We start from the raw sequence: 27,807 nt of genomic DNA, 5'->3' as shown, positions 1-27,807 counted from the left end.
GCGCAGGGCTCCCAGTGACTGGCTGTGAAGGCTCGCTCCTCAACCGCCCTGCTGTAACCCAGCCCAAATGATGCCGTGAATCGTGACTCTGCTGATCCACATTTGAGTTGTGAGGATGAATTAATTGCTGCTTTGTTTACTAGTGGAATTCTATAGCAGTAATTATCCCTGTTTTAACACAAAACAATTATCACCTCCTCCTTTCCTTTTCTTCTCCCATCAATTAAGAGACGGAAAGACAGCATCTCTCGCTGGTGACTAGTAACAGCCCTTCACTAGGTGAAGCTGGTGAGGTGCGTAATTACCAGGATGCTTCAGCAGGTAATGTCACTCAGCCAGCGCATGGATAGCTTGCCAAGACAAAGAATGACAGAGCATCATAGTGCTCAGGTCACCTAAAAGTCACAGTCATCAGCACAGAAGCTAACTCTCCCTTCAGTTTCTTCTGAGACTATTAATGAGTGCTAATTAGAAGTGGTCATTCAGCCTGTCAGCACCTGCCTGTCCATGACCAGAAGCCTGGGTTAACACCGCTCTGTATTCATCAGGCTGCAGACTCAGGATTCTCTTTGGTTACAAATACACTGGTCATGACTGCTCATTTTTTTAATCCCATCTCTCTTTTTGTCTATGCATATATATACACATATACAATCAAGAAAAGGGTGTGTTTTGAAGTATCTCCCCCCTCCAGCAGAGATGCACAACCACTGATGTGCAAGTAACCTCTGAAGTTCCCAGCAGATTCCTCGTCCAGCCTCTTGCCTAGAGGTGGGGGACACTTTCTGCTCCCAGCACATAAAGCTGCAGCACCACCGGCCACTAACTTTGGCCACCAGCACAGCGACAAGATCAGTCTGGAGGATCTGCGCAGGGCAGGAGAAGGCTTGACCTGACAGAGAAGCAGCCCGCTCTGGGGTAATGGCTCCCCCAAAACAACTACTACTTTTCAGCAAAGCACCAGTACTGTTTGGCCTTTAAAAGATATTAAAGATTATCATAAAATTCTGCAATGTGGGATGGAAATAAAACCAAATCTGCAAACCTCCCGTTAACTTTGGATGAGCAAACAGGAAACACAGAGAGGCTTTCCATGCTGCAAACTGCAGCCAAACCCCCAACAAAGCAGGTGACTATGGGATGCACGGACATTTACCTGGTTTGAAAGGTCAAAGCAGCTGGCATCCTTTTTTATTTATTTTTGCCCAGTGTATGACCTGCTTTTACAGGCAGTTCTGTATTTGTAATGTTTACTCATCAAGCATATAATAGGAGCTGGGCTACCTGAGCTTCAGTACTCAGCACACAAGATTTTGGCGGCAGAGTAGGCAGGCTGCTGCAAACACACTTAGCAAGGACACAGCTACCACCTCTGCCCTGATGGAGACTTTGGGGCAGAACAGGACTGATTTAGGGAACAGAACACAGCTGCTCTCCCTGGCTTTTCAACCAGCTGGGGGCAACTGTCTCTTCACCTCCGCTACCTCCTACCTTAAACCTCACCCACTCAGGCTGTTAAGAGCAGCACAGAAGATGTGTCTTTTTGTGTGGTTTTATCACACCTAGCACAAAAGACTTCGATCCCATTGTGAGTGAAAATCTTCCTGGAGAGCCCGGACCAAAGTGTGAGATCTCTTCCTTACCACCTGCTGACTCACCACCAGGCAGCACAGGAGCCACCTGCCCTTCTGCCTGAGCTTCACGAAAGAAAAATAACTCATCTCTCTGTTTCCTAACAGCGACAGCAAGGAAATAACGAAGGACTGGCACACATGAGCAACCAATATCTAATCTGGAAAATCCTTTACGCAGTCCATGAAAAAAATCCATTTTAATTAAATACTTTTATTTTACCCACTGCTGTGCACTAAATTAAACTGCTTCAGCATTAATATATAAAACCATTATTCTGTATATGCATAAGCGAGTTTATGCACGTGTCTATGTATAAAAACTATACAGTTAAGCACTGCTTAAAATGCAAATGACAGATGATAAAGACTCCATCCTGACTGTATTAAATCTTGACTTGGGATGTTGTATTAGATCCTCAGTCATTTTAAAATACTGTAAACTCAAGGAAGTCAATGGAGCTAGTAATAATTTACATCAGTGGAAAATCTGGACCTTTGATTTTTAAATACTTACTACTGGCAAGAATTGAAAAACAAGCAACAAAAATCCACTCTGTAACATGGGGCCAGATGTTATTTTTCTTCTTTTACAGTAATAGCTCAAAAATAACAAATTTAAAACAGAAACTCTAATAAAGACTTGTCCTGGGACAGATCTTGGAGTTACATCAGCTTTCGCCCCTAAAGGCATTGAAATTTAAATTAAGGCTTGAGGCCCGCGTTTACACATTCATGTTCAATCTGCAAAATACCACAGACACACCAAAATTTAAAGCATGTGCTTATAACCATTTGCCCTGATTTTCTTCATTATCAAGCCTACTCCCTCTACCCTTCCAGCAGCACAAAGAGACTTTAAAATAGGATAAAATTTATATATTTATATTGCAGAAGGCTCCTCAACAGGGCTGAAGTTGCAGAAAGGGGCCTTGGCAGGAGAGCTGCTCCTGACCACCACCCAGCCCTGGCCCGGCAGTGGGTGGGCAAGCTTGCAGCTGGACTCCCTCCAACAGAAACCCGGCTACAGTGGTCATGCCTCCCCTGGGCAGTGACGGTGAGACAGTGATGGTGGCCCTTCCCTCCGCCAGCAGAGCTGGTCCGGACAGAGGGCAACGGCCGCCCAGGCTGATGGTCTCTGTGCTCGGCTCTCTTCTGCACTGTGCCTTGTTTAAGCAGCTCTGGCTGCCAGCTCCAGCTCCAGACTCCAAAGGTCTCTGCCTGAGCGTGTCCCGCTCCTCAGCTCGGATCCAGCTCTTTCCACTGCCTCCTTCCCAACCTACCAGTGTTTCCATCCCTGGTGACATTCTGCAAACGAGCAACCCCGCCGACTCTCATTTCCCACACTCTGGCACTGGTCGCGTGTTAAACAAAAGGCCACCCCGCACTGACAAGCCTCCAATCTCGCAGTGGCAGTGCTTTTCAGGCGTACGTGGGAACGTCCTGGCAGAGCGATGCTGGCAGAGCAGGTGCTGGGTCCCAGGGCCGTGCCCGCAGTGGTTCCCCAGGCTGGCGAGGGACGGCTCATAGCCCCTCTCCGGGGAAGGACCTGCTGCTGAAACAGGATAAGAGACACCCAGAGACGCCTCTCCTTGGCCGTATCAGCCATCCGTGTATAAGACAGGGGGGTCTGGTCTGACTGGAGTGCACGCAGCCACCCGTCCCCGCCGAGTCTCTCCCCCCTCGGCACACACCAGAGGCAACGAGTGCATTCGGTGCTCATGTGGGCCCCACACCTCTTCCCACAAGCGCTCCCCTGCCATCACGAGGGGTTAAATGTCAGTGGGCACTTGAAGCTTGGGCCGGCTCTGGGCCAGGTCAGAAAGCTGGAAGTCTCTGCTAGAAGTCTGCTCGGAGGGAAGGTGCAGCCCGGCCTCAGAGGGACGGAGAGCTGTCCGTTCGCACGCAGTAGTAACACAGGCACGCTGTGCGCACAGGCAAGAGCCACAGCAGGGGCAAACTCCAAGCTTGGCCCAGGAGACGGGAACTACACCGACACAAAATTCAGCCTGCCATCACAGACCACCAAGGTTTTCTACCCCTGATTTTAAAATACAAATAAAAGGCAATGCCTCCCACCCCAGCACACTTCCCAAATCCAACGGAGTCATACTCCAAGCTACGCAGAACCTCACAAAACCCAAGAATCCTTTAAAACATTTTTATATTTCAGTACATGCCCCCTGAAGCAGTCCTTTAAAATAGCATAAACTCACACAAAATCACCTGAGCTAGAGAACCTGCTATAGCTACGACTGAATTTCCATTTCCATGCCAGGCCTCCCTTTTTAACAGCTGGTAACAACCAAACACACATCTCCAGAGCTGCCAGCTCCCAGAGCCCCGCTTCACCTTGCTCACTGTCAATTGCCTTCCTCCTCTGGGCTCTCAGCAAAATACCTCTACCCATTATTTGCATTAAGACAGATACTGTCCTCCATGTGCTTCGATCAGAAGCTTCATACTCTGTCTGAACAAACCAAGTCACTGGAACGAGAAATGTCAAAGCAAGCTCTCTTGTAGGTCTTGCTGGAGCTGGAATATCTAATGCCGTGTAACCTGAGCCAGAATTTGAGAACTTTAAGCCTTTGATGTACCATATTGTGTGCAAAGAAAGCCAAACTTTAAGATTATAATTCAAGATAAACAAACACACATAGTATTTTTAACGAGAAGAGGAAGCACACAGTCTGTCCCAGGGAGAGTGGATTTTACAAGGCTTGGGGTCAACAGGCACCAAGACAATTGACTTCATTCCCAAAATCTTTGGTATGACAAGTCCAAAATTTTTAACACCCCAAAATTTACAGTAGCATAGATTTTCCTTTACTTTTAAGAAACCACTAATCTGCTATTGTGGTCACTACAGGCAATACCAGTATGGCCCATACCAGTGCAGACCTCAATGAAATTAGTTAATTATTAGAAAGGCTGATCTTACTATTTAAGCCTCGAATTTCAAACTGGCAATTTCTACCTCTGCCTTGATATACGGGCTGGTTTTATGGTACCGCACAACTATGAGTATTTGTTTGTTTTGACAAGTGTGAAAGTGAAAGCCAGTACACAGATTTCTGCAAGTCCCACATCATCCCTTACCGTCCTGGGGACTGCAAAGTGGAGGAGCTGCTGGAAGGCACATGGGGTGAGCAGACCACCAAAAGCCTGACCAGGAGCTCAGTCTGTCTACAAGAGGCCAAAGAGCACTGAACCTCAGCTGCTTGCCCCTCAGTGCTCTGAGTTCATGACAGATGAGCAAGAGGACTGGCCGGTTACACATAAAGCTGCCATGCTGGCAAAGCCCAGAGGCACCGCCATGTGCCAGAGCTGCAGATGCTGCTGCTACATCCCTCCCCTGCTTTAGCAAGGGGGAAACGATGTGGCGGCCCAGAATACCTGTTGTGGTCCTACAGAAAACCCTCCTTGCTCCAGTTTTGCACAAGGGACCTGGATCTGTCCCACCTGCACGAACGAACGCTGAAAACATTGCATCATCAAGGGCTAAACCATCAATTGATGTAAGCCAGCAGAGTTCAGCAGAGCCTGTCGGACTTACATCACCTAAGGATCTGCCCAGAGTTTGCCCACAGGCAGACAACTTAATCTCTCTACTGTCACGAGACAGGAAACATAATTTAAACTATTCAGAAGTCCTTCTCCCAAAATCTGTGTGTGTGCTACAGCACAGACATGGCTTGCAGACTTCTGCAGCCCTGTGAGAACTTGCATCTGTTCCGAGCTCTGAAATGGCTTAAAAAGCCAGCTGTCACTTGCTCTGGGAGAAACCAGCAGCATAATAAAATGCTGCAGGAAGAATGTTCATAAAAAGGAGTTCAGTGGAAATAGGATGCTGGGGAGAATTATGACATTTTACAAAAAAAAGCAGCAATATATTTTTAAACACTTAAGTGGACAATCTGTGTTTACCATGACAGAAGAATAATTCAGGTAGGTTAAAAAAAACCAAACACTATTCTGGTATCTGGCCAGTCTAGAACATCTACATCTGGTACACATTTACTTTTATTACAGCTGCAAGCCATTATTTGTACTTCAGTAATGCCCTGAGGCCATGCTGCGTTGAGCAGCTTGCATCTGCTAAGTAAGCGTCAGTCACCGAGATGATCAGAAAGATGGTCCAAGAAGTACCATGAAGACAATCGCTTATAATTTACAGATTTTGAATCGGTAATAACTCCTCACAGTGCACTTTTCATCAGCACAGTCCAACCACGTCCTGAGCTGCCAGTCAGCATTAGCTGTGCCTTCTTGCTGCCAAGGCAGAGAGGACCCAATCCCACATCTCCCAGCAGACTCACTTCAGAGCCAGGAAAAGAAAACCCCTCCCTAGCACCTCAGTCTGCAGCCGAGACCCCCTCCGGCAGCAGGGTTGGGAGGGAAAAGGTTGCCCACCTTCCCCCAGGAAGCCTGCGGCAGACCAGCAGGACAAGAGGCCACCCCTGGCCTTGACCACCATCACCAAACAAGAGGACTGCAATGGTTCTTCCCAGATTCCAACCCAAAAACCTACAGTAGTCCTGCTTTCCATGTTTGGCATACAAAAATCCACATACATTCTCCTCCAAGAGAAAAGAGTAAGTCTGATTTCACAATTTATTTATTTTTTTTCCCACCTCCTGCTTAGAAATTCAGGTCTTGGACTTCACAGAAGACTTCTTGGATTACTAGAGTGATGCACTACAGCAGCCCAGTATCCTCATGTGTCAGAGAAGTAAAACCCAGCTCAGAAAGCTATGACATGATATTTATTCATGTCTGAAGTCCTGCTTTACTTCTTAACACCTTTTAAATGCGAAGATTTGAAGATTTGGTCTCTCTTCAGTATTTTACACTTCCCTACTGCCTTTTCCACAATACACAATAACCAAAGGAGTAACCCAAGCATGCCAGAAGTTCGAGGAAGCAAGTCTCATTCCTCTAAAGAACAAAAAAACCCCAACCAAACAAAAAAAGCCCACAAAAACAAAACAGAGAAAATTTCTGGGCATTTGGAAGTCACTTCAGAGGGGCAAAAACAATCATAAAAAGGTACACAGAGTTCCCCCCCCCCTCCATTGCTGTTACTCTAAACATGGGTTCTTGCTACGTAACTGTAGTAACTGCTTGATGATGTACTCAGGAAAATATTCCCCCTCCTCTTTGTGCTGAAGAATGTTGATATTTGCTACCTGCATTTTTTTCCAGAGATAAAGTAGGCAGCTCCTTTAGAAATGATGTAACTGAAAAAAACGAGTTTATCACCCCATGAAGTTATGTGTGCAAATGCAATCCATCAGATCATCCAAGGAATATTTCAGTTGCATTGCAAAACAGCTGTGCTCCACCTCATATTTCCTGTCTTCTTAAAAACACATCTATTTTTACTGTGGCCCACTCCATCAACTAAGACTGGAATACCACAAGCTCATAGCTTGAAAGCTGTGTTTTATCCAGACTGGCCACTGTCTTTGAAAAGGAAATAACTTACGACAGGGATAAAAGAGATCAGCTTTACATCAGATAAGCACTCTGCCACGTCTATTTTTTTATTTGTTTGGCACATTTACACAAACAGCAAAACAAGTTTCGAAATCTCAGCACACTCCAGAGCAGACTGTGACCAGGATACCTGCAGGCAGAACATTTCAGTGTGCAGGTCCTCAGGCACCAGAGGCTTGAGTCCAGGGATGACCACGAGGGCATTTTTGGTCTCTGACAGAGATGAGAAGAATCTGCTTCTGCAGGCACAGGTCACCTAGGCTCCGTGTCCCTTCGGCAGAGAAACCAGCTTGCCAGCACAGTGCCCTCCTGCCTCTGCTCTCCCACGCAGAAGCCCCCACACATGTTCAGCGACGCAGGTCCTCCTCCAGGTTTGCGTGGGCACACTGGAAACCTCCCTCTGTGGCTGCACAGCCCTCCCCTCCCAGCAGGGATGCATTCCAATGACTGCACTGACCGTGCTCTAGTCAGGGGGCTGAAAGGATCTTTAGTAAAAGCATGTGTGAGGCAAAGCTTTCTCACCATGACTAGGTAGCACCAGGGTCAGTATTTCACATCTAGACACTATTTAGCACCAGCCAAAGGCTGCTGGATTAGCAGTCCCTAGAGAACAAGTTTAATTAAACGGTGACTAGTACATTGCAGGCGGGTCATTTCATTGCACTCCAAATGAAGGCTAGGCAGAGAAAAGAGATCAGAAGCCGTAGCCCTGTGTGTACCTATCTTACATGGTCCATAGGTTTTAGCTGAGTATATCTCTCTCCTAAGCCCTTGGACTGTGCCTCAAAAACTAAATAACTAAGCACCCTATTGCTAGCAAAACGCTGTGAAATACAAGAAGTTAAGGTTTGGATTTTGGAAAATCTGCTTGGCTGTGGGCGCTTCCATGCACCTGGAGGGATGAAGATGAAAAGGGGAACAAGGGTTTGAAGCAGTAAGGACTGATCTGAACCAAACGACCTCTTCAAGGTATCACATGTGGACCTTATGGGGGTACTGCAGCTGTGTGCTCCCTACCACTGTGATTGCTAAATTCCCCTGACCAGAAATTCCACGTCCAACATTCCCTATTTCAGGTTTTCTCAGTAAAGTTCACTGGGCAGCCTAAAGCAAAAAAACAGTTTGATAAATGGGATAACTAGGAAGAGCTACCACACAAATTGGGTTGCCCTTCTGACTGGCTCTCAAACAATGTTCTCCTTTGTCTTTGATAGCAACAGGTGTACGGGTTAAGATCTGTTCCTTGTTCCCTACAGGATTATTCCTTTTTTTCCCTTATCATCTCTTAAGACTATTAACATGCTTCCTGGGTAGCAACAGTCAATTATCCTTTGGCATTCTTCACTCAACACCCAGCATGACATACAAATCTTCCATAAACACTCCGCAAGGCCCTTATTGCATAGTTAGCATATGACAATACAGTAATTTCCAATGGTAACAACAGTTACAATGGGAACATGCTAATCACAAGTATCACCAATTAAGCAAATGAGTCCCAGTAGGTGAGATTTTGCAGACTACCGGTGCACATCTTGGCCACGGTGCAACACAGAAGGATGGAAACTGAGTACTCATAAGCCAGGAGCCAATGGGTCTAACGAGATTCTTGTCTATTACAACAAGTAGTGGTTTAATTACAGCTGTTTGATACATATGCAATGATGTCTTCTGCAACAATAAACAGCAGCTTTCTGATGACGGCACTATGGGCTCACAGGAGTTCACTACCTTTCCTCTGCCTACAAACCATAAAGGCAATGCTAGTTTTGGGATTTGGGTTTTACTTTGTTGTTTTGCCATTTGGCTCCCCTCCCTTTTCTAATTCTTTTGTTTCATCAATGCAAGAGAACACACTGAGGATAAACAGGGATATAGCACTGCCACCTCCTGATTTTAATCACAGAGCTTGTATTATTTTTCTCCCTAAAGCTTCAGCTCCTGGAGTCGCACATATAATCACATGGGAATACTGGCAACATTTCAGCAAAAAGAACAGAGGGCCCAACTTTTTCCAGGTGTCGTGGTTTAACCCCAGTCAGCAGCTCAGCACCACACAGCCACTCGCTCACTCCCCCCCAGTGCAATGGGGAGAAAATCAGAACTTGTGGACTGAGATAAAGACAGTTTAGTAGATTAAGCAAAAACCACACATGCACGCGAAGCAAAACAAGGAATTCGTTCCCTACTTCCCATCAGCAGGCAGGTGTTCAGCCATCTCCAGGAAAGCTGGGCTCCACCAGGTATAACGGTGACTTAGGAAGACAAACACCATCACTTTGAACAGCCCCCCCTCCCTTCTTTCTACCCCAACTTTATATACTGAGCATGACGTCATATGGTATGGAATATACCTTTGGCCAGTTTGGGTCAGCTGTCCCAGCTGTGTCCCCTCCCAGCTTCCTGTGTGCCTTGGCAGCCCAGGCCAGTGTGAGATGCTGAAAAGTCCTTGACTGCCTAGCAACAGCTAAAAACATCAGTATGTTATCAACATTATTCTCTTACTAAATCCAAAACACAGCACTATACCAGCTACTAGGAAGAAAATTAACTCTATCCCAGCCAAAACCAGGACACCAGGGAACTGCAGAATTTTGGAGATCAGTTCAGAGTTTTTAAGCACCCAGCAATAAGCAATTGTTCTGAGCTTCTCCTTTGGCATGTGGTCCAGGTAGTCATTTGTCAGTACACGGCACGTCCTGCCTTGGAGTGGCAGGTGCTAAGGAATTTTCTCATCTATATGTCAATGTAACTCAGTGACACTTGGGCTCCTGGGCCCTCAGATGACTGAAAAGGCCTAAAGGAAATACTTGTGACCACCTCTTATTGCAAAGAAATCCTGCAATCCAACAGTCCCGCAGGTCGAGGCCCTGCAAAATACAGCCCAGAAAGCAAATTCCACAGCGAGTCCACAGCACAGCCACAACCAAGACCGATTCAAATACACGCTTCGCTTGGCTTCAACTCCAGAGCAGCTGAACGTGTTTATAAATAAAGCTGCAAAACCAAGCCACAAAGCAACTCCAGAGCTAGGAGCTTCGCAGTGCCAAATCCCAGCCTGAGGATAATTGTTCTGACACTGCAGCAAACGAGCACCGTATGTACATGCGTACACGGCCAGCCCAGATGTGAATGGCACTGCCAGGCCTCCGCAGGGCCAGCGTTCCCACCGCTGTGCAGGGGCATTCAGCCTGCGGCAGCGGCAGCCACAACACCACTCCGGCTCTCAGCCCCTTCACGTGCCCGGCATCGGCACAACCCACGAGAACACCAGGCTTCCCAAGGCTCCCATGGACAGCTCACCAACCACCATCTCGCGGCTGGTGTTCTCCACGTGATGGGAGAGTATTATTGAGAAAGACACCCTCCTCCTTCTGAAGTGGGAAAGAGATGCTGTATTTTCCACTCCCTTGGCCAGCCCTTGCAATGGTGAATAGCTCCTCCCTGTTAAAAACATTTCTTGGCACAACCCTTTTCCTGCTAGGTTCAAGGGTCTGCTGCTCCCTGGAAGCTCCCCCCCAATGCCACCCATTTGGTGGCACACTGACATTGGAACTGCCAGCAGGAAGATTAAACATTTTCCCAGTCAGAAAAACAAACTCTTATTCTCGCTCATTGCAAGACAAAGGAGAAAAAAAAAAAAAAAAGAAAAAAAAAAAAATCTAACTCCACTGAGAGAAGAGAAAGACATTATTCAAAAGCTTGCAGAAAATCTGTGGAGCCCGAGACATCATTCCAAGGACCAGATAGGTGGAAAATACACTCCAAAAAAAAACAGTTGCATGAATAACCAAGCAGCAGAATACTTTCCACCATCTGCAAGTTATCTTTAAGTATCCCTTGCAGCTATTTACAACATTCATAGGTCAACTTCTCTGACATAGGCTAACAAGAACATCTGTGATCAAAATCAAGTCCTGCTCTCCCCTGCGTCCAACAAGCCCTGTCCTACCTGAAACATAGGATGGGAGGCTTGTAAATGGCAGAGACATGGTGTGCATGTTTCTCTGCTGATCCAATTTCACCTGAATCTGAAGCTGGCTTCAGAAACACACTCTGGCTGTCAAAAAAAAAACAACCACCAAAACCATCCTCAAAAAAGATAATTACAGGTGAGCAAGCTGAGCATGCCCATTTTCAGATCAACACTGTAACAGCCTGCGCTTAATGCATTTGTGCGTGGCCCGCGCCAAACACAGGTGAAAAGGAAAATCATTCGCGATATCTAACAAACCAAGCAGGCAGGCTCAGCAAGGAAGAACTCTTCCAAATCCAATGCTTGCCTCACATTTTCCCCTCAGCCAGAGACAGAGGCTGTAGGGGCATACAGCCTAGTCAAAAATGATGTTTAGCTAAAAAGCAGGTACCAGACATGGAGCTTTGCCTGCGCTGTTTTTTTTCTGCTTAAGCCTCAGCTCTTGGGGCCAGGTGACAGCACCACAGCCTCAGCTCTTGTTCCCACCAAGAGAACATGTCTCCTTCCTGACTGCAGAAAAAGATAACTCAACTCCATACCAGCACACAAACCTGGAAGAAACAAGCACAGTTTTTATTTCTGAGATTTTAACCCCAACATCACGGTTTTCTAGTGCTTTAGGTTTGCAGCTGACAAAGCCTATCTGGGCTGCTTGGCATGAGGAGCGACACAGCAGCCTTCCAAGGCGACAATGCATCACTTGTGAGCCCTGCTCCCAAAGCACGAGACCTGACAGTCTGCAGTGTTACGACAAGAGAAAACACTACTGTGGGGAGACTTGTTTTAGCGCTGCAGACTGAGTCTCAGGAACAGGACTCCTGTATCAGGGTGGGACAAATGACAACACTTGTTTGCAAAGCACCAAGTGGGGAAAATAAAATAAAAGTGAATGAAAGTACACTGGAGTCCTCAAAACTAGAATTCCTTGGGGCAATGGAGCATCCGTGGCATGGAGCAGCCCCAGATCCTTAGCCCCAGCCTCATGGTACCTGCTCAGGTCTGCCTTAGAGGGCAGATGACCATTACCAGAGCGTAAGCAATCTGCTCCCATCAGGCAGGACCTGCACCTGTCAGCACCTGCTAAGCATTAATCACTCCTCTTCCTGCTCAGCCTTCACTCAAGAGGAATCACACTCCTAACTTCTGTCAAGTCTTCTCTTTTTGTGGGGGAAGGTGAAAGAGAGCAATCAACAGAGAGAAGTAGAGTGTGGGAGCAGAAGTTAGAGCAAATTTCTGTCAAATTCACAAAACTGTTATGGCTGAGGGAGAGAAGAATGCCTTTTTGATATTCCTTGAGGACATTTTGTTACTAAACTTACAGCAATTTATTTTTCTAACGCTTCCACAAGTGAAAGCAAGGTTTTGCAACTTGCTAGGCAGAAACAAATTTTCACTTTTCATTTTGCTAGAAAAAAAAATTAATTTTGCTTGAGGGAAAGCAATTTTTTTTTTTAAATTGCATTTTGGGTCAGAGGAGCGGGGAATCACTCTTCACATAGCATATTATACCTGCCTGTGAAGGTCTTCCTGAATTCAGCAGCGGTGGAGCAAGAGCAGTCTTGCTCACTCTGCCAGCAGCTACTCCCAGCACCTTTCCAGAGGAATTTTTTTTCCCTATGTCTCCCCATTTCCCATCCACAATCCTACCCCACTAAAATAAAACACAGGCTTGTAAAGACACCACTCCTTCCATTCTACAGAGGCAAAAAGCAGAAGGATGGTCAGAAAGGAAAGAGTGCAAGCCTGGCACCGTATCTCTGGGTACAAAGGCCAAGAGGCAAGAAGTCCGTGTTACCTACGGAGATGAAGGAGTCACCATCATCCTACGCACCCCAATATCAGGGCTCCACTACAATGATGAGCACATCTTACCCACATTTAATTTCTGCGTCTTCTCCAGCCTCGATGCGAATGCGTACCAGTCCTGAAACTCAGACTCTGCCACCCAGATATGCATATTCCCAAGAGCTGACCGACAGTGCTGTTGTACACGCGGAAGCACGAACGTGAGCATGAACATGAATCTCAGGACAACTCCACTCATTGAAATACTTTAATGCTTGAGTATTTCATTTAATACTCCTTGTTTCTAGCACACAAGCCCATCTTAGACTGCGCTACAATTTTGGGATCTGCTAGGCCCTTCCGCTACTGCCATGATCTCCTTTGCGGTTTTATCTACACTATGCTGACCATCCACCAAAAGATGACGACACACAACCCAGAGAAAACCAAGGAGCCCTGAATTTCACCCTGCAGCAGTGAGTTTCACAGCTGCATAAATGCACTACCTTCTCCAGCATTCCCACCCCTGTTCTACTGAAAGGCTGAAGGTCTTTAGGGCAGGGACTCTTCTGCTATAGCTCCTCTTCCAGCACCAGCAACATATTTACAGGTAAAGACACAGGTCTTGTGCACTGTGTGCATTCACTGGACATCATTTTGGTTATGACAACCCAGGACAACTCAGTCCACCTAAAGCTGAGCACGTGCACAAGTCTTCACACGCGTGAGGGTAAAGGGATGGTTTCCTTTTCAGCACAGAGACAGCTGCTACTGTTTTGGCTGAAAACTGCCTGCTCGGGCTGTGCTTCAGCACATCCACACCCCTGGGTGAGTTCAAGGAAAGAGGACTGCACTGCTCTGTTTTAACACAGAGGAAACACCACTTTGGAGACCACCTACTGCTAACGCCAGCCTGTCTGCGCAGGCACTAAAGCACGAGATGCCTCTCCAACAGCAAGAGAAGAAGATACAACAACAGACCATGTCGTCTTCTCCTTCTGCCCTCAGGCCACGCCACGCACCAGGCAGAGCTCGGTCACTGAGCTGTTCACCAAGAACTTTGCAGTGGTCACAGTAATCTCACTGCCTGAGTACGCAAAACAGAGAGGAGCAAACTAACGGGAAAGAGATCAGAAAGCACAAATTCACACGAGGTGGTTTGGGTTTTGTGGTTAAGGTTTGCGGTTCAATGCAAAGAGGGCTCTAAACAAGCATAAGCAAGCAGTCTGGAAAAGTTACCTACTTCATAGCCAAGCACTACAAATTATATTATCATAATCTATGACTCACTGGAGAAATATGGATAAAAGAGAAAGTTGCTTTTGAAATAAGAGGAGGAAATGTAAGAAATAATTGCATAAAAACTTCTTTGGCTGTTTAAATTAAACACTTTTGTGCCTGAGGGTGTAAATGAATATACCAAGATCTTTCAGTTTCTGCAGTAATCACGTATTTCCTGCTATTACTGATAATGACTTTAAAATGGCACACTTCGGCAGGGTTGTTACATTATTTGCAGCCTTTCCGAGACAGGAGCAGCAACCGGGCACGTGGGAAGCGGTAACACTGGGGTGGAACACGATGACAGCTCATCAGCAGAGACATATGTCAGTCTAGTGAGGAGCTAACGAGGGATAGTACCAGGACCTCAGCGTGCCACAACCAAGCAGCCTTTAACATAAATTTCTAGACACATTACATCCCATACTGATGCAGCCTACGAGCTTGTCTCCGTCATGACAGTTGATGAAATCAAGTCTGAATGAACTGTAAGTTTCTCCAAATTTCTCTAGTGCAACCCTAGCGCCGAATTTGGTAGCACACAGACCTGAACCAAAGCTCAACACTAAAATCAGCTCAAGACTTTTTCTTGGTTTCCAGTGGGTGAGTCATATTTCTAAACAGGACTAGGTGGTTAAATGATACTTTACCTGAAGTAACACAAGTATTTCTCACTCTTTCCTCATCATCTTTTTTATTAGATAAAACGGCCTGCCAAACCTAGCCCAAAATCAACCCTTGTTTGAGTTAAACAATATCACTTTTTTGAGAATAAACTCTGTCCAATTTTTTTGTCCATCTCTAGTTCCACACACCTTCAGATGGATGCTACAAAGACAAGAGGATCGCAGGAGAGGCCAGAAAAACATCTGCTGCATGACAGCAGTCAGATACTCTCTTGAAGAGCCACCACGGATCCAAGAGGAATGGGCTAAGCAGGTATGATTACAGAGCTGGAAATAAGGGAACAGGAGACAAGAGACCAGAGGCTCTTGAGAAAAGAAAGCGGGCTGCTTTGTTCTTCCTCCACAAGCACTCAACACAATCAAAGACAGCAACAGCACCAGGGCAGAGCAGATGATGAATATTTCTCAGCTTCTTTCTGTTAACAGGACTGACAGCAATAAGGCTTAAATTGACTTTTCAAAGCATACTGGCAGGTACTTAGATCCCACAGCAATAAGTAGCTAAAATAATCTAGCAGACTTGCAAAGACAGGGGTCTTTTGAGGCTAGCATTTAATCTCATCCATTTGCCTCACCTTGCTACTTTCCCTGCCTTTCTGGGGAGCGCACTTTTCCGCCCACATCATCCATAGCCGAGCACCAGCTTGCAACTGCTTCTAGAGCCACTCACTCACAAAGCTGAACCCCAAGCAAGTCATACTCACACACCAACACCTAACCAACTCTGTTGGCAGTGAGAGGGCAAGGGAGCTAGCAGAAAGCTTACCACATCGCCATTGCATCAGCTAAATTCAACAGATTTTTGAAAGGAAACATGATCCCCTCGTATTTGCTACCACAGTACAGCATCCTCCAGATTCAGCCTTGCAAGATTTATTTCCAAGTGCCATACTGTGGGGCTCAAAAATCCCCAGGGGTTCAGTGAATCAAGGCTATGTAGTACAGATCAAGCAGTGTGTTTTAAAAGTAACTGCTCAAAAAGACCACACTATCACTCAAAGTGCAACAGCTTCAGAGCAAAAAATTACAAAAGGACAAAAGCAGCCCTACAAAAAAAAAAAAGCTCTTTAGGCTGGATTCTGTCCATTTCACCCCTTTAAGATTTCTACATTGTATGTTTCACAGGAAAAGTGGGCAAAAACCACACTATTTGGAGCAGCTCTGATGATACAATGCTACTAGACAGCCCACTGGATAAACCATTAGAAAATAAAAATAGCAGTTCCCAAACGTCATGCCAGGCTTTCAAATGAGCCTGGAAATACACGTGCAGTTGAAGAAAAAAGATCTTTCGTGTAGCATGTAAAAATGTGTTTACTGCCAACAGAATACAAAAGCCAAGTGTTGCAAAAAACCACAATACACTTCAAAATGAAGCATTTTATTTCCCTCTCCCAAGAGATGAGGTGAAACTGCTTTTTTAAACACCCACTTTTGCCTAGCTGTAGGTGTCTATACAACTTAGTTTTGGAAGCAGGCAGAGAAAAAAATTTGTCTTTTCAGGCAGCATTTTCCTACCAACACTCACCAAAGGGAAGGAGAAGCACTGAAGGCCAAATGCACATCAATGCATGTCCTGTGGGGTTGCTAAGGAGGTTTAAGCTCTGCTGATTCCCAAGTAATAATGGACGTCCAAGGGTTAGGTTATGCACAGCACGTGAATTATGCTCAGCAACATCACAATTTTAGCCAAATTGCCTCAATTTCCTCAAGCAGCACTGTACAGGCAAGCACTTAGAGAAAGCAAAGGTAGACAACTCTTGTGCTTCTTGACTGCTGCACTAGTTCAGGTCTCTGTTGCAACTTCAGAGCTAGACACCATTCGGGGGCCTGACCCAGGCAGTGGAAGGAGGACTACGCTGCCCTGAAACAGTGTTGAATCAAGCCTTCAACCAGCTTTCAAGCCTTTGATCAGCTGTGTTGAACAACAACAACTATTAATGGCAGAGCTGTACACTGATTTGAACCGCCTGATTCCTATCCACACTCTTGAACTCGAAATCTGTGCTGAAGGTCTCCTCATCCTAATCTGCTGGGATGATGGTTAAACTTGCATCAGAATAGATTGACCTCAGCAGCCCAGTTCCATCATCAGGTCCCATTTCAATCTCCTGAACGGCTGTTACACTCTTGGCATTAGGAAAGAAAGCATCAGGATGAAGTTGTATGGGCTCGTGACTGGTGGACCATTTTGTGCTGGATTCAGAAAGCTGACACCATTCTGAGTTGCGGGGAAAATGGAAAACTCGGAAATTCGTCCCAAAGCACAACTAAAAACCCTTCATTTTCTCATGTTGCATCATCATATACAGTACAAAAGTAATTCAGAACAAGACGACATGTTACTTACAGTGTCACTTCTGCCAGCTCTTCTTTTAGTCAATTAGCTGAAAAGCAGAAAACTGCACATTGGCTACAGTTCACTGAAGTTAACGGATAACTTTCACAGACACTTCAATAGAGTCCTGTTCCCATTCAAACCAAGACAATTCAAGCATTTCTGACCACCATCCAGCCTAGCATTAATGATTTACGTTTACACTATGATAATGGTCCAAATGCAAGCGAAACAACACATGGGACCTCAACTTTGTTACTCTTACTTTCTTTTCTATCATACTTCTAATCAGTTTGGTATTACAGAATGCATTCTTTGTAATGTCATGATAATTCAGAGAAAAATACAGTAATTCACCTAGGTATTTCTACTTTCTCTCTCCTGAACACTATACAATGTACTTGGTAATTATTATTTTACCTTCTGGAAAAGGGGTACAAAAAACACACACCTATAGGCCACCTTATTTGACAAAAGCAGCAGAAATAGCTGAGGATGGTGAGAAAGCAGGTGCTGATGTGTCGGGAGCAGTAAGAGAAAGATTACTACAGATGCTGATGGGAGGCTGTAAGACTGGATCTGCACTATACGGGAGCTATGCAAACAAGTGGAAAATAGAACAAGAAGAATTTCTGTACTAGTTCTTGCTGTCTAAAAGAGACTATAATCATCCATCTGTCCAGAAATGTTATTAAGGATTATAGCAGAGGAAAAATTATAGGCAGAGAAGCGCAGCAAGAACTGTATTTGTTAGAATTTCTTTCCGGGCACATAACCTACATAAGTCCTGAAGAATGGAGAAACACCTTTCCCCTCCCTGAACTTGGAGGAAACGACATCCAGGCTCTGCTATGAAAAGAAAAAAAAAAAAAAAAAAAAAGAGGACTGAACAGCTTACAAAGTCATCTCTTTTAATAGCAATATATTATGATGACTTCTATTTAGGTATAAATAAAAACAATGCAATCAATTGGATGCAAACTGAAGACTCCCCATCTTGTTCTTTTTCCTATTGTCCATGGAAATGTTTTTTGTACAGGGTTGAAAGTGATTTATCGTTTTAACTATGGGACAGGAACCTGCCCCTCTAACTAGAGGGGGGCTCTGCAAGAACAAGTACAGGAAACTCACACCAAGCCCCAAACAGCTCAGGACAGGCACATTCGAAGAGCACATCAGCTCATCTCCTACAGCTAAAAACACCACACACACACACCTGCCTTAGTCCTGGCTGCAGGTGGATCCCTGAGGACACAGGAAGCAAACGAACACAGCCAACATGTTTGTGCCCACCTCCCCCAAAAGCCTCTGAATATGTCAACCAATTTCAATAAAATATGACAGAGCAGTAGAGTTTCAATCACACGATGTTCCTACGAGCTTCATGAAAGCAGGAGTCAAAGACATGAGGAAGACCCTGCTCAGGTCCCTCCCGAGGAAAAAGCTACATTATGAACCGAGTCCTGTTTTTCATCAGCAGATCAACCCAATCTCAAGCTACAGAAGACTAGGTTTCTTTGGGTCCGCTACTGGTGGAGACACTTGTACTAAATATGTGACTACCTACTGAAAATAATCCTACTAGATAATAATAATAATCCTACTAGAACACGCCATCACTATGTACAGCCCACCGCTAGAACCGCACGCGTTTATGCAAAAACCACAGAAGACACAGAAGACATGCTTCTTATGATCTCAGCACTTTGCTATTAGTGTATATTAAACTGTCTTGTACTTTAGCTGACAGCAGGTCCTCCTCTTTAGCCTGGTCGCGGAGGGAGTCTGCAATACCCATATGGTGCATAAATACAAGGAAAAAAAAAAAAGCATGTTTATTGACTTAAAAATTACTAAGTTTCTGGCAGTAAAGGTGATACCACCACAGATATCTGGAGGCAAGAGAGCCAACTGTAAGACCAAGGAGCCGGAAGCAATTTTCATTCCTACCTGGTTCAGTGCAATTTCTGATGTACGCCTGCCCCCCATCCTCTGGGACATCAGTCGTGTTCTCCTCATTTGCTTGCAGTAGCTGTCTCCCACTCCAGTTGTCACTACTTTCCACAGAATAGCTCAGGGCATCATAACCTAAAGCAAAAGGGCAGTAGATACATGAGACTGCACTGGAAAGGCAACTCCTGATTCTGTTCCCAAACACTTCAAGCATCTGCATTTCAAACCCAGTGTCCCTTGGGTTAGAAACAGCAACATTTCTAATCCCAGTGGAAAGGTACACTGCCATTAGCTCTACTTCCCAGTTAATCCCCAAAACACCAGGAGTCAGGTTTATTCCTCCACAACTTCAAAGGTTCATACTAGAAGAACGTCTATGGTTTCACAAGAAGTTGTAAGTTTCAATTAGTTTAAAATTGGAGTACCATTCACTCTTTCGGTTAAAACAAAAACCAAAACACACAACGGAAAAAAACCCCCACACCTCAACTTATTACTTCTGTAGGCATTTCACTGCTGATTGCTGTAGTTAAGTACCAGCAAAGCGCTGATGAATTTTGCACATGCTTATACAACATTTAAGCCATTTCTGTTCGGGATTACAATCCAATTAGCTGCTGAATGAGGCCTCAGAAATACAGCGTCTGACACAAAAGTTAGGTAGGCTTCTTTGTGAACCAATAAAACTCTATGCCGGCGTTAGCAAAGCTCTGCCCCAACAGAGTCTGAGGTTCCTCGAGACTGCAAGGGCAGAGCTTGGCAACAGGCGCTATGTCAGGAAACAGCAGCAGGGAGGCTGCATCAGAGGGGGGACTGAGGCACAGGAGCGATCGCCATTTTCAGATTACGTCTTGTAATAAAAGTCTGAACAGTTATTTTCACCAAAGTGGTCAACGGGGATCCATTTCAATATCTCGTGCCTAAGTCTAATGACATCAGTGGAAAGGCTCCTGAATGTGTTCACTGTGGGCCAGGCAACAGCACTTCAACGCATTAGGAAGCATTCATTTATAAACATGAAATCTACAGCTTCCTTCAGGTTCTGCTCACAGAGCACAAAGCAACTGATGGAAACATCCTTATGAGAGTATAGCCATATTCATTTTCGAAATCGCTCTTATTAAACCCAGCTGCACTGTTATTCCCACCCAACACAATCTCACCAATGCCAGAGCATGCCTCTGAGTCACTTCAGTAGCCCTCCCTACTTAAAATCATTAAGAAACGTCTATAAATATCAGGGGCATGTACTTCATATAAAACTGGAAAAAAGAATGGATAAATCCCAGTCCAGCAGGAGTTAACCATTTTGGACCCGAATGGTCTGACTATATACTCTTTACCATGCCCTGTCCTCCTAAGAGGAAGCATGTGCACATTTACTGACTTCTCATTTTTCCAACAGCAGCCATGCTGCTTTTGCTCACCAGTTTCTTTGCAAGACCCAGACCTGACTGCAGAACAGCTGCCCACTATCAAAGTTTCACTGCTATGCACAATTGCTATTGAGAATACCAAGAAACCCCCCAAAACTCTATTCCTAGGCCGTCAATTCAGAGAAACAAGAATCACCATGTGGAAGACACGGAAGCAGCAAAGAGTAATAAAATAAGGAGACTGAAGTGGCACATCTTTGACTCTAGCAAAGGATGGAAGTAGCCAGCACCAGGACTTTGCCACTGAGAAGCCACAAGGAACTGCAAAGTGAATATTGAGAAGCGAGCGCAGGCAGTGATAGCTAGGCAAGAAACACACCGAAAAGTCAGCACGCTGGGTACCAAAACGAGTTCGCATGTAATAAACGTGAAGACACATTACACCAACCCCCTGGCTCCCATCAGCAGTACAGCACATCAAACTGCATTTGTTCTGTAGCTGCTTCATAACCCAGGCTCACAGACTGGTGGTTCCAGCTGCACGCCTGCAAGGCACAGGACAGCTTCAGGTACGAGTATGTAGCAAGTAACCCTACAAAAGGTAACACATTACCCTGCCTCATTACTTCTGACTCTCTCTTTGCTTTACTCCCGTCTTTGGCTTTGCCTTGGTGCTGTTAATGAAACTCTGTTTTAGCAATGTCAACAAAAACAGCTGGCTGATTTCCATTATATTCTTGGCACAATGCTGGTCAGCCTTGGACATGTCATGTCTGCCTAATTAGCTGAAAGCACATGCTCATGTGTCAGTTCCATATATGCCACATAGTTTTAGATTCAAGGGAGGAAGGAAAAAAACCCTTTTTTTTTTAAGCCACTAAGGCATCCACTTCAAGCAGGCACACACACACCAAATCAGTTATCTTGCAACAGCAACCTCGAGCCCATCTAATAACAATTGCGTTTAATACATATTTCCACTCACCCACCCATCTTCTTTCCACCAAGCAGAATACAGGTTCTCTCATCAGGACCTGGCGTCTCCAGCGTGTACCACTAATACTGGCTGGCTACGGCTTTCTCCTCCACGCACTCAGGCTGCGGCAGCGCCTGGCTGTCCTGCCCACTGGGAAGAACATGCAGCTGACTGTCAAACATCTAGGGCATTTTGAGGCCATCAGGAAATAACAGGCTTTGCTCCACATGGGGAATTCACAGCCCTGGGGGGCTGTACAGAGCCTGGAGCACCCAACGGCTCATGCTTCAGAACCACCCTTAAATGTGAACTACACCCAGTTTTGTCCGGCGCTTTGGAGACAGATCACAAGCAAAGAGCAGCAGAACAGAGGTTCAGATCATGGGGCAATGTCTCAGAGGGTGCTTATGGGCAAAGTAAAAGGTTCTCTGCAGGTCCCAACCCTTTGATTACGTTTTCTAACTCATCCCATTGAGAGAGACATGGTCAACCTGAGACTTCTCTGTCTTGCCAAGATCACAGTCTGCTCAGGGCAGCTGCCCTGGCATGCTCTCAGCGGGGAGGCAATGCTTGGGAAGGGGCTGCTTGGAAATTCGCATCCCAGGCCAACGGCGGCGACTGGGACCAACATTCCCAAGACACACCGGAGTCAGCCTGTACGCATGTTTGGGGAAGAACCAGGGCTGCATGGGCAGCCTTAAGCACCCCTGATTTCTAAGCAAAAAGTGTTTAATTTGGTAAACTAAATACCATCATCTGAAGCTTCAAGCACTTTGTATTTGCTATGCTTTACAAACTTTAGAGAACACTGTTTGTTTAGTCTGTGAGCATGGGCAAGAGCTTCAGCTGCAAGTTAAAGATATACAAACATAACCGATAGAAGCGGAGTGCCTTCTCAGAAGGAGCACATGCAATAACGCAACATCAGGCATCTCCCGTAATAATAAACACACTCTGGTAATCTGAGCTAAGCAGTTTCAGTTCCACATACAAGCTGTTTTCAAAGCAGAGAGGCTCTTCTCCAAGCAGTTGATGCTTCATTGTGCGTCGCTGCATGGAGGAAAGGCACGAGGGAGAACCCACAAGGACTGCAACGGCCCAGAAGTTCCTGCAGAAACCTCTTCTGCGACCTCCCCACCCACAACGCCTTTCTCTCTCGGATTACAAACTTTTCCAAGTGAGGGGTAGAGAAGAAGAAAGCCATTTGAGGTGACTTTGGAAGGAGAAAAGCTTAATTTGGCAATAAAAGTGTTTACAAAGGCTACATTCAGCATTCACACAAATCAGCATAAATAGCAGCAGCACTGGTCCACAGCTGAACTTGATGGGTATATTCTGACCTATAAATATTATACAATCACATCCCCAGAACAGTTTCAAAAAGGCAGATGCAACAATCACAAATTCTCCTTGAGAACAAATCTTTTGTAAGGCGTACTTTTGGTTTCTGATTTCAGACTGTATCTTGCAATTCTTTGTTCACCTGTTCCAAAGCAAAACTTCTGCTGACTTGAAGCTTCAAAGGCTGTGTGGCCCGAGCCCTTACATCACCAAAAAAGGGCCCCATCCTTTGATTTCAATATATACTAAATCACAGCCAGCAAAATGTAGAACAAAAATCTGATATTCCACAGAGGGGCTATGAGACCAGCAAGGAATAAGCAAAACTCTTATTCTTTCCAAGGAAAGGTAGGAAAGGTTATAAAAAGAAAGCTAACAGTTTTCTTTCTGAAAATGCAGTTATTCAGAATTGGATGATTTTTTAATGGGAAACATGTCAAAGTAATTTTTTTCATTTTTTCAGCGCAGGTAAGGACTATTGAACATCTTGCATTAGCTTCATTGTTGTTTTGTTCAGACCAGGGTACAGAGCAGACATTTTTCTTACTAATGTTTTAGCTGCTGGCTTTATAATAAAACAATACTGTGACATCTTTAAAAGCTTTGCTACAATAAAGAGTTTTTCCACATTTCTGTACCACAGCACATTTCAAAGTGGGTGAATTATTTTTTTTAAGCACTGAACATCACCACAAGGTATTTTCCACAACTCCAATTACCCAGCACCAGTTTAACATTACAGACTCAGGACCCAGGTTTTTGAGAGATTTATTTGTGCTTTCTCCCAGAGATATTCCCATGGACAGTAAGTATACAAGTCATTCTTCCCTGCCTTTGTGCCTGTATTGCATTTCATAACACAAATAAGACAATGCAGACGGTGCATTTCCACGGGCCGTGTCTCCTTAAATAAGACAGGGAGCGTGTTAGCGTGCGTTTGCTGGGAGCTCCTGTCCCTGCCAAGCTGGGGCAGCAGTCTGGTGAGAACAGGCTTGCTAGCAAGATTGCTGATCTGTTCTACTCATGATCATGAAAATGAAATAGAGTGGAAAGAAGAACTGATCAAATTGCTCAGAACTTCTGAAAACACTCTGTGTGTGACCCAGATCTCCACGTGGGAACTCAAGAGGTCCTTACGCGATTCCAGATGGCTCTGGAATGGAGTTTACAACTTACAGCTCTGCAGAAATGCAGCTAAACACATTCTGACCTACACTTTTCAGCATGAAGAATGTTACTTTCCAATGCTACACAACATTCCGATGTTCCCCAACTGCCCACTGATCTCAGAGATGTCTGTTTATTTTCAGCATCAAGGCACAGGAACCCCAAGGAGCCAGAAACGCAGCAGGACATGGAAGCAGACATCCAGTTCCCAGTGGGGACAAAGCAACCTGGTGTGGAGCTCGGAACCCACCAGTGCTCCTGCTGGACAGACAGCGTGGGGGGGCCTTCACACAGCTAGCCAACACGCCTCAGACAGCCGAACAGAGACACGACCACCCAAACTCAACTTGGGAAGGTGGGATACAGGTTAGGGGAGACAACGATTTTACACTGATGTGAAGTTAGCCGTCTTGCACTCAGCCACGCAGGTCCCCACCAAAGACTATTTCCACACAGGTTACTTAACGAACCTACACAGATGACGAAAACTCTTTTTAATCTTTTTATTGTGAGAAAAACGAGCGCAACTGCCCCCTTCATTATGATTGTTCATTATTTCTGGTCCAGTAGCATTGAGTGGCTCTAGACAGGAGGGGACATCACTCTGCACGGCACTGTATGCAGGCAGCCCCTGCCCCACACGCTACACTGTCCAAACGCAGGACTAGCAAATACAGCAAGCTCACACTAACCATGAGGCCAAGTATCCAATGCATACATACAGCCTCTCCTCTAAGCACATGCCACCACATAAGGGAGAGAGACTTATTAACATCTTTCACTCCAGGCTCCCGATTAAAATACAAACACCCCTCACGTCCCCATCGTTGAGATCAGAAGGTCATTTCATGAACCCGGACATGAAGTGGCCAGGTCATTTCACCCAAGCCTCCAAAAACACCCCTAATTACTGGAAAATTACAAAAAAAAGTTAACAGGAAGATGAGTGGGTAAATAGGGGTCTTGAGGTTTGCTTAAGGAAAGGTCACAGAAAGCTCTCCTGGATAAGGCTGCTGTACAGCGGTAACTTGACACGAGTGTATTGCAGCCTTTCTCATCCAAACCCAGGTGGAGTCAGTGGACAAGACAACTTTAAATTTATAGGGAAGGATTAAAATATGCCCAGGCATGATGTTCAGCTGGGGGAAAATGGGATAACTCCTTGAGCTTCAGTGTAGAAACTGACGTACAGCACTGGAGGATTCAGCCCAATACTGCTGAAGCGCAGAAATGCAATGAAGATGAAAGGTGCACCCGAGCAGCAAGCTGAGCGGGGAAGAGCTGACAGGCCAGAGGCTGGCCCAGCCAAGGGGACAGATCTGTCACCGCAGCCTCTCACAAGCATAATGCATCGCTGCCAATGGCTTCGCAGAGCTGGCAGGTATCCTCGGCTCTTGCTGACAATAAACTACTTTCTATGCAAACTGCTAGATCCTGCTGGGCGAAGCCAAAAACAGCACAGCTTTTCCGAAATATGCTCTCCCTCCCTCCTCTCTTGTCTGTCCCTTTTATCTATTGTTTTGATGGTGGTGGTTTTGAAGGGTTGGTTTCACACACATCCCTTTCAACTAGCTGAATTATCTCCCTCTCCCTGAAATTTTCCTACAGGGAAGTATTTCTGAGGAAGAAAAAAGCTGGAACAACCAAGCACAAGCTCCCACATTAAGCCAGCAGCAGAGGTGGGGAGCAGTGGCACAGTTACCACAAGACAGACCAGGTGAACGCTCTTGGCAGAGCAAGACCCAGCTAAATTAACTGCAGCATCACTCCAGAGCTGCCCTTCCACGTCTCTGTCCTGCTGCCCCTGCTCCCGTACACAGGTTTCTCCTAGCACAATCAGATCTGCTGCAGATCGTCACAGCGTCATCTGAGCTCAGGATTGCATAAGCGTTTCATAAATGGATTATCTTTCTTTGCAAGCTGACTTGGGAGATGCTATCCTTTCAGAATCATCAGCAGCAAAGACCATAAATAGAGCATCCTCGGGGGAAAAAACAAAAACCTACACCTGGCTTTGAAGAGCAGCCTGTTCCTTACATCTGATTTAAAACCTGTACTTCAACATATACTGATCTGGACAAAAGGGGCAGAAAGCTAGGGAAATGGGTTGGCCAAGTCACCACTGTTGCTAACACTTCTAAAATACAAGTAGGGCACAGAAGCGAGAGCAAAGTTACAGGCACTTAATAAGTAGGAGACAGTCCCTGAACCAAAGGCCTCCAAACCTAATTTAGATGGCAGAGCACAAGACAAGGCAGGTGCAGAGCAGAGGAGCAGCTCACTCGAGGAAGACGGCAGGCAGGCCAGCGAGTAGCACAGCAGGTGTATTGGCAGAACTGGGTACCGGCAGCTACCTGCTCCCACAACACCCGGCCTCTGCCTCCGCACACTGCCCAGCCCCAAGGATCCACCATCAAAACACGGGCAGCAGCCAAGGAAGAGACCCCACAGCCCTGCAAACGGTAATGAGAGAGATGACCTGAAGGTCCTGGAGCAACCGGGCACCACAGAAGTATTTTGATGGTGAGCATGACTTGTCAGAGCACCAGGACATCTGCCAGGTGAGGCAGGACATGCCATGGGAGACACAGCTGGTCGAAAAGCCCAGGCGGACTCCCTGCTGCTGAGTAGCACCTGGCCGCGTGTCCACAGACCTCCTCCCATCACCACTTTTGCAAATCCCCATGGAAAAAGTCCAGTAGCCTTGGCAGATGAAGAGTTGCAGGATTTCTCCTACCCAGCCCTTGTAACTCATTTCTCAGAAGTCACTCTCCAGCTAACAGCCATTAAGGTCAGCCAGACCCTTGCGACTATATTCACCCCAGATGCCCCACACCTTCTCCAAGGAACTGACTCTGCAGCCTACCAGCACTTCTTACCTTGCCGCCCAGCTGGTACTGGTACACAGCGCGGCTCCCAGGCCTCCCCAGCTTCACACCCCTCCCACAGTCTGCTTTCCTACCAGCCCTGCCGTACAAACTCCCATCAACAGCCCTCTGCTGTCTTGCACCCCCATCCCTGAGCCTCCTCCCACTTCCAAGGGCATTGTGTAAAGGTGGCCAGAAGAAAATATTTTTGGTCAAGTGAAGCACTCCGACTTTTTAGTTTTATCACTGCACAGTGACTCAGGTGCCAGATGAAAACCAAACAGAGAAAACCCACAACAAGAAGAAGAGAGTAGCACTGGCACCATGTGGCCCCATGAGCAGAAGACGCATCAGGGACATCGGAGAGGCAGGTTTGACCCTTCCCCTGGTAATGTGGGGCAGGAACACCACTGCAGCTCTCCCCTCACTGCCCAAAACGGGCTCCACTGGCCAGGGAAGATTTTCCCATGGAAGCTGCTCCTCTGAGAGAGGTCATTAAGTTTTAATCAGAGCAGAGACCGGCACCCAGACGCCCTCCACCCAGGCGAAGCATCCATAGCTCCCCAGCTTTCTCTACCCTCATTATATGCTGAGGAGCTCCAGGGGAGACACCATCACCCCACATGACTTCACCTTTCTGGGAGCAGCCAAGGCAGCAACACCTCAACCTAAGCTCCTGCACACAATCAAAAAGCAGCAGAAACAAGGTGTAAATCCTCACCTGCCTCTCCAGTATTTCTCCCCTATTTATCACTATTTTCTATGTGACCACCAGCAAAAAAAAAAGGAAGCAACCGTCACAAAACCACCAGACACAATTATATCCCGAATGCTTCTCGCTCTCTACTACAGAAATAAACGTAACCTTGATTAAAGATCCAGCCTGGCCTTAGAGGAGGATCACAGGCCTGGAGGGATGAACTACAAGTTC

At 46.0% G+C, this 27,807-nt stretch overlaps 1 protein-coding gene across 2 annotated transcripts in view; it reads right to left on the bottom strand.

The window, feature by feature from the left end:
• Nucleotides 1-27,807, bottom strand: part of SLC24A3 (solute carrier family 24 member 3) — a 188,388-nt gene that overhangs the window by 140,081 nt on the left and 20,500 nt on the right. For both annotated transcript variants that reach the window (XM_075413691.1, XM_075413692.1), the window contains exon 2: nt 19,147-19,284. The gene's annotated coding sequence lies outside the window, so the exon portion shown is untranslated. The remainder of the gene's footprint in view (nt 1-19,146; nt 19,285-27,807) is intronic.

Source organism: Opisthocomus hoazin, chromosome 2, assembly GCF_030867145.1.
Source record: "Opisthocomus hoazin isolate bOpiHoa1 chromosome 2, bOpiHoa1.hap1, whole genome shotgun sequence".
NCBI lineage: Eukaryota > Metazoa > Chordata > Aves > Opisthocomiformes > Opisthocomidae > Opisthocomus > Opisthocomus hoazin.
The sequence above is the reverse complement of the archived record's forward strand: the minus strand, read 5'-3'. Positions and strand labels throughout refer to the sequence as shown.